Raw genomic sequence first — 13,809 nt, 5'->3', positions numbered from 1 at the left:
AGAGGAACCTTTCAAGTAGCACGGGAAGGACGTCCGTTTCCGAAAGGCCGCTGCGTCTCTAGAAGGGGATGTGGCATGTGAGGAGGGGGATTGCGGAGGGAGGACACATTGGGGATGGACACTGGTTTGGGAGAGACAGACCCTGTGGCCATGGTGCAGGAGTATCATTGTGTATTATAGGGGCACCTCCGAGCTCTGTCCCCTTGTGCTGGGCCAGCGAGGCCATCAGCCCCAGGGGCAAGGTATGCGAGGGAACCTGGCTCCCGCCTGGAAGCTGGAGAAAGAATCCAAGATGATTCCCCCTGCTCTAACCCTACCATGAGCCAGGAGTCCTGGTCTCAAGGTGGCTGTTTGATGCTTCCTCTCTAGGATTCTCTAAGAACATACCAACGGTCAGACTGGGTCAGACCAAAGGCCCATCTAGCCCAGTAGCCTGCCCACAGTGGCCAATGCCAGGTGCCCCAGAGGGACAGAACACAACAGAGAATCCTCACATGATCCCTCCCCTGTCACCCATTCCCAGACAAACAGAGGCTAGGGACACCATTCCTACCCAGCCTGGCTAATAGCCATCGATGGACCTAACCTCCATGACTCTATCTAGCTCTTTTTTGAACCCTGTTAAAGTTGTAGTCTTTACCACATCCTCTGGCAAGGAGTTCCACAGGTTGACTGTGCACTGAGTGAAGAAAAACCTCCGTTTGTTTGTTTTAAACCTGCTGCCTATTCATTTCTCTGTGCTTCGTTTGTTTGTAGGATTAGTCTGTTCGTCTCAGCTGAGTCAGGAGAGTTGTTTTCTCTCCAGGCCACACAACCACTGCACAGGTCAGCACTAGGAAGAGTCCCTCTGAGAAGTTGGAATTGGAGGGTGTCACTTCCAAGGCTTGGCGTGAGTGGGCAGAACAGGGGTCAGGGCTGGGGTAGCATGGGAGCTCCGAGTCGGACATGACAGGCGTGAGCAGAACCGGGACGGGTTCCGTCATCAGATTTGCAGAGTGAGAGAGAGGTCAGGGAGCGGCTGGCTGAGCTATATGCAAACGCATGGGAAGGAGCTCCGGTATTCACTCTCCTACGCAGTCAATGTACTCACCTTTCCAACAGATCTGTTTGGCTGCCCAAGATGGATTGCACATTTAATCAGTCCCTGTTCATGGATGCGGTGTCACTGAAATGGAGACATAATAAAGAAATCATTCTTTTAAGAGAGTAACTGCATTGCGGATCAATGTCTTCAAAACCTTCCTGCGCACCGAACTCCTGTGGGATGAATATTTCATAAGGGGAATAACACTGGTAAATTAATAAAAGCCTGCACGCCTCGTTATGAACGACAATGATTCCTGAACTTGTTAAAAAAAATGAATCCTCTTCATATTTTGGGCATCAGTGTATGCTGGAACCGGAGCTTGGCCCGAAGGCAAGGAAGGAGACGAAGGGAGTCTTCTGAAGAGCAGCGCGCTGAAGGAGGAAGAAGAGTTATCGTGGACAGTTCTCTGAAAACTTCCACGCAGTGTGCAGCAGCGGTCAAAAAGGCAGATAGGATGCTAGGAATTATTAGGAAAGGGATAGAAAATAAGACCCAGAATATCTTACTGCCCCTGTATAAAACTATGGTACGCCCACATCTTGAATACTGTGTACAGATGTGGTCTCCTCACCTCAAAAAAGATATTTTGGCCTTGGAAAGGGTTCAGAAAAGGGCAACTAAAATGATGAGGGGTTTGGAACGGGTCCCATATGAGGAGAGGCTAAAGAGACTGGGACTTTTCAGTTTAGAAAAGAGGAGACTGAGGGGGGATATGATAGAGGTCTATAAAATCATGAGTGGTGTGGAGAGGGCTGATAAAGAAAAGTTATTTATTAGTTCCCATAATATAAGGACTAGAGGACACCAAATGAAATTAATGGGTAGCAGGTTTAAAACTAATAAAAGAAAGTTCTTCTTCACACAGCGTGTTGCCAACCTGTGGAACTCCTTGCCAGAGGAGGCGGTGAAGGCTAGGACTATAATAGAGTTTAAAGAGAAGCTGGATAAATTCATGGAGGTTAGGTCCATAAAAGGCTATTAGCCAGGGGATAAAATGGTGTCCTTGGCCTCTGTTTGTCAGAGGCTGGAGAGGGATTTCAGGAGACAAATCGCTTGATCATTGTCTTCGGTCCACCCTCTCTGGGGCACCTGGTGCTGGCCACTGTCGGCAGACAGACTACTGGGCTAGATGGACCTTTGGTCTGACCCAGTATGGCCGTTCTTATGTTCTTATGTAGTTTTGCGGACACAATGGTCCAGGGCCAGGGGGCTGCCACACAGGGAGTCTGAAATTGGTTCTTGGCTGGGGAAAATGAAGCAGTTTAGATTCATTATGCTGGGCGTTTGGGCCAGCTCATTAGTGACTTGAGGGGGTGGCATCGGGGAAACAGCTGTTTGGGTCACGACCACCCCGCTGCACTAAAATTTGTGCTGCCAAATCCTCCAGCCCAGCCTCAGCCATGCTAAGCCAGCACCCCCCTTTCCCAGTCAACCCGACCCCCAGCCTGGGATCTAGAACCAGACCTTTCCTTTTGACAGCTAAGCAGAGCCTCCCACAGGCGACCTCACCGATTCGTTTTCTCCTGCCCAGCATAGGAAACAAAGGCCTCCCCGCTTCCTCCCCACCATCCACCATCCCAAAACATCTCCTGGGCCTCCCATGACCCCTGGGGCTCCACAGCAAGTATCTTCCCTCTCCGGTCAGGGTAAATTCCTTCCCCTCGTTGCCCGTACACTCCGGCTGTGCCAGATCTTCTTCCCTCTCCTCCCAACCCCCACCATCAAAGTTGGAGAGCTGGGATTCTGCAAAGCAATTCAGCCAGCTCCACTCTGTCCCCTGCCTGGACCCATCCCACCCCATGACCAGCCAACAGAGCACCCCGGCCCTGCACGGAGTCCTCATCCCCTCAGCCCCACCCGGCCCCACCCTGCGACCAGGCCATGAACTGGGACAAGCCGGCCCCAGAAGGTTCAACCGGGAGCTGACCCAGGAAGGGAAAAGTGGCCTAACAAACCACGTACAAAGGGGCTGTAAGTCGACGGAGCCCTGTATTTGAGCTTTGTAGACATAGCAAAATGAAGCGGTGATTTAAATAATCGCCGCTTCATTTACATCAAAATGGCTGCCGCACTGTGCCGGTCAGCTGTTTGGCGGCACAGTGTGGTAGTCTGGACGCTCCGTGGTTGACATCAAAAGCCTTTGTCAATCGCCCCGGTAAACCTCATCCCACGAGGCATAACGGGGCGGTCGACAAAAGCTTTTGATGTCGACCACGGAGTGTCCAGACTACCGTGCTGTGTCGACAAACAGCTGACCGGCACAGCGCGGCAGCCATTTTGATGTAAATGAAGCGGCGATTATTTAAATCACCGCTTCATTTTGCTATGTCTACAAAGCTCATCTACATGGCTCCGTCGACGGAGCCATGTAGTGTAGACATACCCCCAGTGATTCCCCCTATCATCCATTTCCAGCCCCTAACAGAGGCTAGGGACACCATTCCTACCCATCCTGGCTAATAAGTCTTGATGGACCTAATCCCCATGAATGTATCTAGTTCTTTCTTGAACCCTGTTAAAGTCCTGTCCATCACAACCTCCTCTGGCAAGGAGTTCCACAGGTTGACTGTGTGCTGAGTGAAGAAAAACTTCCTTTTGTTTGTTTTAAACTTGCTGCCTATTAATTTCATTTGGTGCCCCCGAGTTCTTGCATTATGGCGGCTAAGAAACATAACAGGTGCAGATCAGTTTTAAAAATATCAGAGAAGGCTCAAAACCACCATATTAAACTTTTTCTTTGAAATCATTCAAGCAGCACCAAATAAAAACAGTAACGTTGGGTCTCAGCATTTTTTTTTACTGGTAGCCAATTTGTCTGTCTGGCATTATATTCTGTCTCCAGTAAGGTGGAGGGTACAGAATAGGAAAGGAGACACGGGCAAGGAATGAGTAAAGTAAGAATGTAAAACGGGGTGTTTGGATTTTTTTTTAATGTTAACTAGATAATGTATTCATAATCTTCCCTGCTTATGACAAAAAATGAGGACTTGCCTTTTGAAGCCTTCATCTGGCAGACAGAGATAGCAGATTTCTAAGAGCATATTTTATGCTCCTTTGATGGCTGGGAGAGAAAAAAAATACAGAGAGCTGAAATGACATTTTTCTATAAATTTCACACTGCTCTGCAGGCATGTACGCATGGTGGCATTCATTAAGATTAGTTAGAATTACTTAAGCACCGTGAATTTTCTCCATCAAGTTGGTAACTGGAACGCTACGGATTAGTTATTGATCAGCTGCCATTAATACTTGGGGCTCTTTCTATGGCTGTTGTTGGGGATTTTTTTTTCTTTTCCTCTCTTGTGAGGGCTGGATCTGTGAAATTCACAAATTAAACAGACTTTCTTCAGGCTTGCCTTTGTTTGGGGAACAAAACAATCAGACGCAGAAAAATCGCTCCTTTGTGGCCTCCGACCTTTAGCTGCATCGCCCTTCACCCTACCTGCACAGCCAGGGGCTACCCACGATGCCTCTCTGCAGCCACCGAACACCCTTCAGTGTTTTTGAAAATCTCACCCGTTAGCTTTTGTTTCATTATCTTTATCATCCCTGTGACATTCACATTTTCAGCCTGCGGCCACCCCCAAACAGAACAAGCTACTCACCCGCACAGCCGCCCAACCCAGCTTGTACACCCTGTCACCTAGACACCAATCCACCCTGAAGCACATGTGTAAGTTGCCTCATCCCAGCAAAGTCAATGCGTATTTCCTCATGCACTTCCATTTATGGGCACGACTACGAGATTCCCAGGCCTGTTGTTATGTAGCAGATTGGACTAGATGATCAAAACGGCCCCCGGTCTGACCCAAATCCATCAAACATGCTACTTTAGAGTCACTGCCCTCCGATAATTGCTGAGCTCCTGGCAGCGCTAGCAGCAGAAGAGAGCCTGAAACATAAGTCCTTGTATCAGAGGCCTGGTGCGAGGGCTGAGGCCTGCACTAAAGTAGCGCCCAAACTTTAAAGCAGAGCAGCAAAGTGAGCAAAGGTCAGGCTCAGGATGGCCAACACACACACCTTGGCACTGAGCACTCATGTCAACGCATTCCTGAAGCGTAGCACCTGAGCATCCCATACCAGCCCTGATGCAAACGCCTCCCCCACCCCCAAACACAACGAGATCTCACTGAGCCCTCCTACAGATAAACTCAGAATGAGTGTGATAAATAGAGATGTTCTGACTGGACCAACATGTACCAGGTAACTAGCCACCACAGAGAGGCAGAACGTCACTGGTTGGTGTCGGTGTATGAGGAGTTCTCTCAGAGGAAGTGTCTTTGGCCACCAAGGGGGCAATGGAACGCCTCATTGTTCACTGAGCTGCGTCCAATGTGCATACACCTGCTAGGGTAACTAGAGATGCTGATCTGGGGAGCAAGGCCTTTGCTGGGTGCCTTCATCTCTTCGCAGATCTTGCGGTCATTGGGCGGCCCCCTCGAGATCTCCACATCAGCTGCTTGCGCAGAGCTGGGAGAAATACAGAGAGAACGCACGCGCGGCTGAACGTCGGGTCACGTCGGGGTCAAGAGCGTAATCACGGGGCTTCCCATGCAAGGCCTGGTGTCGTAGGCTGCCTGTCTCCTACGCCCTCTTCTCCCATCACAAGGGACAAGTCCTCAGAGAAACCTGCACTTGCTGAGCCACGGCGCTTCGTTCCTGCAGGCGCGGGGGGAGCTGCGCGGTGAGAACCATTCTGCAGCCTGTGAACCTTCCTCAGGATTTCCGCCCCTATTCCTTCTCGAGCTCCTTTTCCTGTGGAGGTCGCTGTTCTCTCTGCCCTCTCCAGCCCCTCCAAGACGCTGGGTCCAACTGCTAAACCCAAATGTGCTTAGCGATACCTTCCCCTCAGCCCTCCTGCGGCTCTTTGTGTAACCATGAGATCCCATAGGGAACAATTGCCTTGGATACACCAGGCTTGTACCCCGGATCTCTGACTGAAAGATGTATTGCCTGAGCTAACCGACCGCCTCTCTTTTTTCAAGGCAGTAGCCAACTATGAACCACTATCCAGGGTCTAGCCACTAAGACCGATGCAGTAACCCGATGCCCAGCTATGTCCCACGACATGCTGCCTGCCAAAGCCACGCTGCCAGCAGCTGCAACACGACGGGGCCCTCGCCGAGTGGGCTTACTCTCCATGCCAGGAACAGGGGCTCCCAAATGGCTCCCCTTTCCTTCGGCCTTCCCTCAGGTCGGGCCAAGTCTGGTTGCCAATGGCAGCCTGCACGGAGCGGAGAGAAGTTGCAGGCGCGTTTCCCTGCTCGGTACGTCCCCTCCTAGGCAGGATCCTGAAGGAACGGCGGGCGCTGGCCCTGCAAGCGTCTAGCCCAACAGAGCGGAGGAGAGCGGGGGCTGCAGGAGCAGGCGACGTTGTTTTTCTCCCTCCCGATGGTTGTTGATGTTCCTACTGTCGCTCTCCTGGCGCGAAGGTCATCTGCAGAGCCACGCTGCCTTGTGGGAGCTCCCAGGGGGAGCACTCCAGGGCAAGCCTGCAGGAGCTTGTGTGGTTTCCTCCTTCGGTGCTGTGGAGCGGAGACACCCAGGAGATACTTTGGGGACCTGTCAGGTGGGGGAGCTCCTGGCCATGTGCCTCCTGCTTTCATAGGGATGGGGCGAGGGAGCCATCCGTGGCCTCTCCCACAGTGGCCCAACCACCAACACAGCCTGCCTGATGGAAGACTAGGTAGAAGCCTTCATGCGTTCATACTTAGAGAAAGAAGAGCAACGACACAGTAGGAGCGGGGCCCCGGGTGTATGTTATTTCTGTCACAAAGAATATATGGGCCATGGTCATCGTGTGCGACTCTGCAATGACTTGCCAGGCCCTTGGGCAAAGGGGGGAGGGGCTCTGTGCTCCAGGAAGGGGTGGGGCCTCAAGTGGAAGGGGCGGGACTAGGGCAGACCACCCTTAGCTCTGCCCTGACTGTGCCATGCTCCCCCACTACTAGTGCTATCTGGAGCATGCTTCACAGAGCTCTGCAGCAGGCTTCTCTTGCTGCCCTACTAGCCCGTCACTCAAATATTTTCTCCCTCCTTTAAAGGCCTCCTCCCCCCCATAAAGACTCTCTCTGACAATGTTAATACTGGCCAGAAATGCAGGATGAGCAAAAATCAGTCCAGAGCCAGCAGTTCATGAATCATCTTGGCAAGTAAACAGAGATTGATCCTTTCAATCCAATGGAATACGTAACTTTTTCTAGTGGCATAAAGTTATGATTCAATTGGTTAACCAGAGACGGAAATTATCTGCGAACATTCCACTGAATTAGAAATTGAATTTTCATTTGCCATGTTCTCGCCACCTCTGCATTTATTTTTCAGGAAGTGCCATTCAAAGGAAGTTTAGATTGGATAAACATTCATCATAAAACAACCACCGCCAAGTTCTGGTCTGCAGCCAAAATGAGTTTTGTGCTTAAATGAAGTTTGTTTCAGATGCAAATGAAAGTGTCAGCATAGCAGCTGCCTAAGCGAAGGCCCACACGTTAAATTAGAGATCATATTCAGTGACAAAAAAACTTCATTAACACCGAGGTAAGGATGCCTGGTTGTATCTCGCGCCCTTCCAGAACGCTGAGTTCAGCAAAACTCCTACCTCGGAAACACAGGCAATACAGAATTAAAGTCTTAGAAAATATAAACTTCTGAAAACTGAAGCACAGAGTTGGTGCACTCTGCTATTTCAGGATTTAATGAAGTTTGTTTCAGAGTCAATGTCACCCCTAAACTGAGGCCCATCAACAAAAGTAAAGAAACTTGAACCAACAATAGCAACAGAAGAGGTAGAAGATTCTTCTCACACAATATACAGGGTGTCACAAGTAACATTTGTGAACAGATCTGTCTCAGCAATCTGAAAGCCACCTGGTATGCTCATCTAGGCAGATAAGTTGTTTTTTCTGTAACAAGGTTTACATAGAGATCCCCCCTAGATATCCTGGAATATATTTGGAAAAGATAAGAAGAAGTTCCTTCTTAGGAAGGAACAATCAGTTCCATACATACAAGATGGGAAGCGACTGTCTAGGAAGGAGCATGGCGGAAAGGGATCTAGGGGTCATAGTGGACCACAAGTTGAATATGAGTCAACAGTGTGATGCTGTTGCAAAAAAAGCAAATATGATTCTAGGTTGTATCAACAGGTGTGTTGTAAGCAAAACTCGTGAAGTCATTCTGCCGCTCTACTCTGCACTAGTTAGGCCTCAGCTGGAGTACTGTGTCCAGTTCTGGGCGCCACATTTCAAGAAAGATGTGGAGAAATTGGAAAGGGTACAGAGAAGAGCGACAAGAATGATGAAAGGTCTAGAGAACATGACCTATGAAGCCAGGCTTCATGAACTGGGCTTGTTTAGTTTGGAAAAAAGAAGATTAAGGGGGGACATGATAGCGGTTTTCAAATATCTAAAAGGGTGTCACAAGGAGGAAGGAGAAAATTTGTTCCTCTTGGTTACTGAGGACAGGACAAGGAGTAATGGGCTTAAAGTGCAGCAGGGGAGGTTTAGATTGGACATTAGGAAAAAATTCCTAACTGTCAGGGTGGTCAAATATTGGAATAAATTGCCAAGGGAGGTGGTGGACTCTCCCTCTCTGGAGATATTTAAGAACAGGTTAGATAGACATCTGTCAGGGATGGTGTAGGCGGAGCTTGGTCCTGCTTTGAGGTCCTGCCTTGAGGTCCCTTCCAGTCCTATCATTCTACGATAAGTGGTTGATGTTTTGGGCCTAAAATTGCCTCAACCAAAATGACGTGTTGAATGATAATGAGCATCCTCACAAAAATGTGGAAGGCTTCTAAGTGGACCCCTACTAACGGTCGTTATGAGAGTCTTGACTTCTACATCGATTGCTTCCGCAAACGTGCCCGGGGCCAACACTGTCAGCAAGCAACATATAACACATAAGCTCAGTCATGCAGAACGCAAGGCTATCCACAGCCTCCAAAACAATTCGAAGAGGCTGACAAAGGGGGCGCTGCAGTCATCACGAACAGAGCAGATTTTGAATAGGAGGTGACCAGACAACTCACCAACACCAGATTCAACAAGTTTCTCTCCTCTGATCCCACTAAAGAATACAAACAAACCCTAAAACAACTGAAAACATCCAAATGAAAACATTTTGGCCGGTCATGTGAGGACATCAACGGAAAACAAAGAGCATCAACACACCTTGAACACAGACTGTGGGTGGCCTCTGTGGCAGCCATCAGGTATCCACTGAATGATTGTGAACAACCTTTTTGCAAACGCAAAGCCTGTTCCAAACAGTTTGCCAAAAGAAGTGGGTTACAATGTCCACACATTTTGTATGAAACACCAGACTTTCAAATCACAACTCTCAGATTTGCAGGAAAGATACTTTGGATCGTCTTCATAGATTCTGGTGTGGACCGACTTCCCGCATAGCACAGACCAGAGAATTTCTTGGCTTTAATTCCTGCTTGAGCTACAGCAGATCTATTAGAAAAACATCCAATCTCGATTTTAAAATTGCCAGTGATGGAGAATTCACCAAAATGTATGGAAAGTTGTGTCAATGGCAAATTAGCCTGACGGCTAAAAAATTCCACCTTATTGCTTGTCTGAACGTGTCGAGCTTCACCCATTTCCTCAATTCCTCTTCATGAGGCAAAAGAGCCCACGATCAAAGTTTTGTTCCCCATGAGATACTGAGAACTGATGAGAGGTAGAAAATATTTATTAGGCTCAGTTCTCGCTAAGGCCCATGGAATAAGAATTCTGCCTGAATTTGCAGAGAGAAGGATTTGAAAAATAGCACCAATAAAATATTCAAACTGTCTAAAACCTTTTGAAATGGGACTTTCTGTAAAATCTGAGGCGCAAATAAAATAACTGATGCCGTGCACAGTGCGGGGCGTCAGATCACAGGAACTGCCTTACTGGCTCAGCCAAATGATCAATCTAGTTCAGTATCCGGTGACTCCAGTAATGTGCTTCGGAGGAGAGTGCAAGTTTCTTCCTAACTCTTATGAATTACCCATTGGTTTGTGCCCCGAAGCATGAGGCTTTACAGCCTGCCCCATATTTTAAAAACATAGACTCCTAGGGCTGGCAGAGATCTCAAGAAGTTATCAAGTCCAACCCCCTGCCTAAAGTAGGACCAACCTCAACTCAATCATCCCAGCCAGGCTGTCAAGTCGGGGCATAAAAAGCTCTAGGGAGGGAGATTCTACCACCTCCCTAGGGAACCGTTCACAGTGCTTCTCCATCCTCCTAGGGAAATAGTTTTCCTAATATCGACCTAGACCTCCCCCATAGCAACTTGACACCATTGCTGCTTCTTCTGCCATCTGTCACCACTGAGAACAGCCTCTCTCCATCCTCTTTGGAACCCCCTTCAGGTAGTTGAAGGCTGCTCTCAAATCCCCCCTCACTCTTCTCTTCTGCAGTCTAAATAAGCCCAAATCCCTCAGCCTCTCCTCACAGGTCATATGCTTCAGCCCCCTAATCATTTTGGTTGCCCTCCGCTGGACCCTCTCCAATGCGTCCACATCCTTTCTGTAGTGGGAGCCCCAGAACTGGACACAATACTCCAAATGTGGCCTCACCAGAGCCGAATGAAGGGGAATAATCATACCACTGGATCTGCTGGCAATGCTCCTCCTAATGCAACCTAATATGCCATTAGCCTTCTTGGCTACAATGGCACCCTGTTGACTCATAACCACTGTAATCCCTAGTGTAATCCCACTGGGAACTGTACTACTTCCACTGACTTCAACAGGCCTATGAACATGTAAACCACGTCGCTATCTGCTCCTGGGGGTTCTCGTTAGCCACATAAACATCCAATTCTTTCCTGAAGCCTGCAAAGACTTCAGCTGTGATGACGCTGCTGGCATTGAATTCCACCAGCTAACTGCGGGAGAAAGCATCTCCTTTCAATGGCCTGAAATGTGCTGCCCGTATGGTTGGAGTATGAGACCAGGCAGTCCTGATCTACTTTCTCTGTTCCATATGGAACCCTTCGGCCAGGTGGAGCCAGCAGCAGCTGATGCCAGGTTCAATATCTGGGGTTCCTCTGCATCCATCCAACACAGAGCTGGCTCAAGCCACACCCAGTGACCTGGGAAATTCACCTCCCAGCCTTAGGTGCCTCTGAGTGTAGGAAAGAGACTTTTAATAAAAGGGAGGCATGAATTTGGAAAAACTCCACCAGCAGAGTCCAGAACCAAAACCATGAGTAGACGTCCCACCTCGAGTAGGCTGGGCAGAGGCCTTTCCCCCCCAAGTTCTTAAGTCCAGCAATGCAAACATGCTCCTCACATGCCCAACACTTCTCTGCACCCCACCCGTGGTCAGGGCAGACCAGAGTTCAGAGAGGCATCCACAGAGTTCACCTCCCATCCTGGGTGGGAGGAGGTAAAGAAGCATCTTTCTGACCGCGCTGGTCTCCATTCACCTCTGCACTGCCCTCACCTCCACCCTTATGTCCCCATCTGTGGTCATCCGCTTCATGGCCCATTCGTCTCAAATGATTTCTGCTCCTAGCAATTTCAACTCTGAGCAAGCAGGGTAGAAGAAACTCCGCTCCAACATCGTTAGCATAAGAAAAGAGGCACCTAAGGGTACCTATTTAGCTCTGTCCTTTGAATAGTAGAGATGGGGGCAGAAAACAGGTCACACCAGTCCAGGCAGGTGAAGCCAGGGGCTGCCCATGACTATAGGCTGACTCAGCCATCGCCTAAGGCGCCACCTTCAACGGCGCCCGATGATGACATCACAGAGCACCTGGGACACCCGATGATGACGTCACTCCATTGACGGCGGGGGCACCGATCGTGCATTCCACCTGGGGCCGCTCCTGGGTGCAGCCATACTGTCTCCAGACCCAAACAACCATCCCTCACCCCCTTGCCTCTCATAGGGCTCTGAAGGTCCAGCCCCGTCCCAGCAAGATTCTTTCTGCTAACTGTGAGCCCTTTCTTTTCAAACAGTCTAGCACACTCCCAGTTTTCTCTATTCCCACAAAATTACAAACCTTGGTAACCATATTTTAGCTCTCCCTGCATTTAATACAAACATAACTGGTGTTGGTCACAAATTAAGTTGATTACAGTGAGCAAAATCCCCCTCCATCTGCTGAATATCTAACACGTCTAGCAAAGCAGGAGCCAACCGTATTTGCATAGACACGCCCAGGGTTTCTCTCCCATTCCAGCTGGCTGAAATGGAAGTGTTCCTTCAGCTCCTGCTTACACTTAGGTTATTTTCCACCCCTCCGTCCTGTACAGTATTAGCGTATTGCGGTGCTGTTATGCATTGTCAATTCTGGTTGAAAAAAGAAAATGATAGAACAGAATAATTTCATATCAAAGCAAATAACATGGGGCGATTGCACAGTCGGTTATTGCTGTGTAGATTGGATTCATTTACGGCTTCTAATTTCAAGGTAAAAGAAGCCGCCACAGAATTTCCAGCCGACCACATAAGCCGTGGGATCTAGGGACTTTACTGAACAAGTGAAGCCCAATTTGCTGTAGAATTCTCCTCTGCAGGAGGAGGGTCTTGTCATTAAAATACAGATTTTCTATGGCTGTTGCAGTTCTATACCATTCCCTCTGACCTCCCTAGCTACATTTGTTAAATATGTTTTACCCCAGAGCCAATACAGTCTCTTTCTCCATTGGTATTCCATCTGCCTTCCGCAAATTCTGAAAAATCTTGCCTTGGCCGCTTCATTTGTATGCACTTAATCTGGTTTTATCCTGTTTTATGGAGCATCGTCTTTAAATTGATTCAGGCTAAAGCATAGCAGGGGCTTTGCATAGAATTTGCATGCATGACATTTCCGCACTGTCGGGGCCCATTGTACACCTTGCGGCGCACATTTTGCACATAAAAAATTCCGTATTAAAAAAGCAAAATAAATGTCTAAAAATAAATATAGTTGAGGGGAAATGAGACCAACTGATCTCTCCCTGCCGCATCGATATCGGTTACTAGCAGATTTACCCAGCATTGCTCGGGTCCTTAACTCAGGTCATTTTTTTAATAAAAGGAAAGTGTCCATGCTCTATGGAAATGATTGTATTTTTTAAAAAATACAATGTTATTTTTACGACATTAACGTTAGTGGTTTTATTTAAATGAGAATTCATTTAAGTGTATTTTTTTCTTCGTCCCTATCAACTCTTATCATTCACTATCATATATATAGTAGCCCAATGTCTGAGAGTCTGTAACGCTGTAGCGTTACAGACTCACCTCTGGGGGGCGCGTTTGCCTCCCGCTGCGGCGCTCGGCTGAGTTCTGCGGGAAGGGGGCGGGGCGGGGACATACATGGCCAGGGGGCGGGGCCAGGCCAAATGAGAGGCAGAAGGGGGAGGAGAAGAGAAAGGGAGCGTGAGAGGCAAGAGAGGGAGAAGAGAAACAGAAATGGAGAGAGAGGCAGGAAGTGGAGGAGAGTGGAGGAGGAGGAGGCAGGAAGAGGAGGAGAAAGAGAGAAAGAGAGAGAGAGAGAGAGGAGAGTCCCGAAAAATCCCATTGTATGACGGGTTATTGGCTAGTGTTTTAATAAAACAGGCTATATAGTCAGTTTAGTTTCTAATAACATTTTATTCTAGTTTTCATACGTTAAGCACTGAGGTAGCTGTGTCAAAGCAGAGCACTACTCTAAATTTGTCAGTTTTCTCTCCGTTCTGTAAGGTTGATTGAGAAGTGATCCTATTCCAGAGTCATCCTATTTTTCTGGCTCAT

Source organism: Pelodiscus sinensis, chromosome 10, assembly GCF_052426305.1.
Source record: "Pelodiscus sinensis isolate ZL-2025 chromosome 10, ASM5242630v1, whole genome shotgun sequence".
NCBI classification, from domain to species: Eukaryota; Metazoa; Chordata; order Testudines; family Trionychidae; genus Pelodiscus; species Pelodiscus sinensis.
This window is presented reverse-complemented; position numbering follows the sequence as displayed.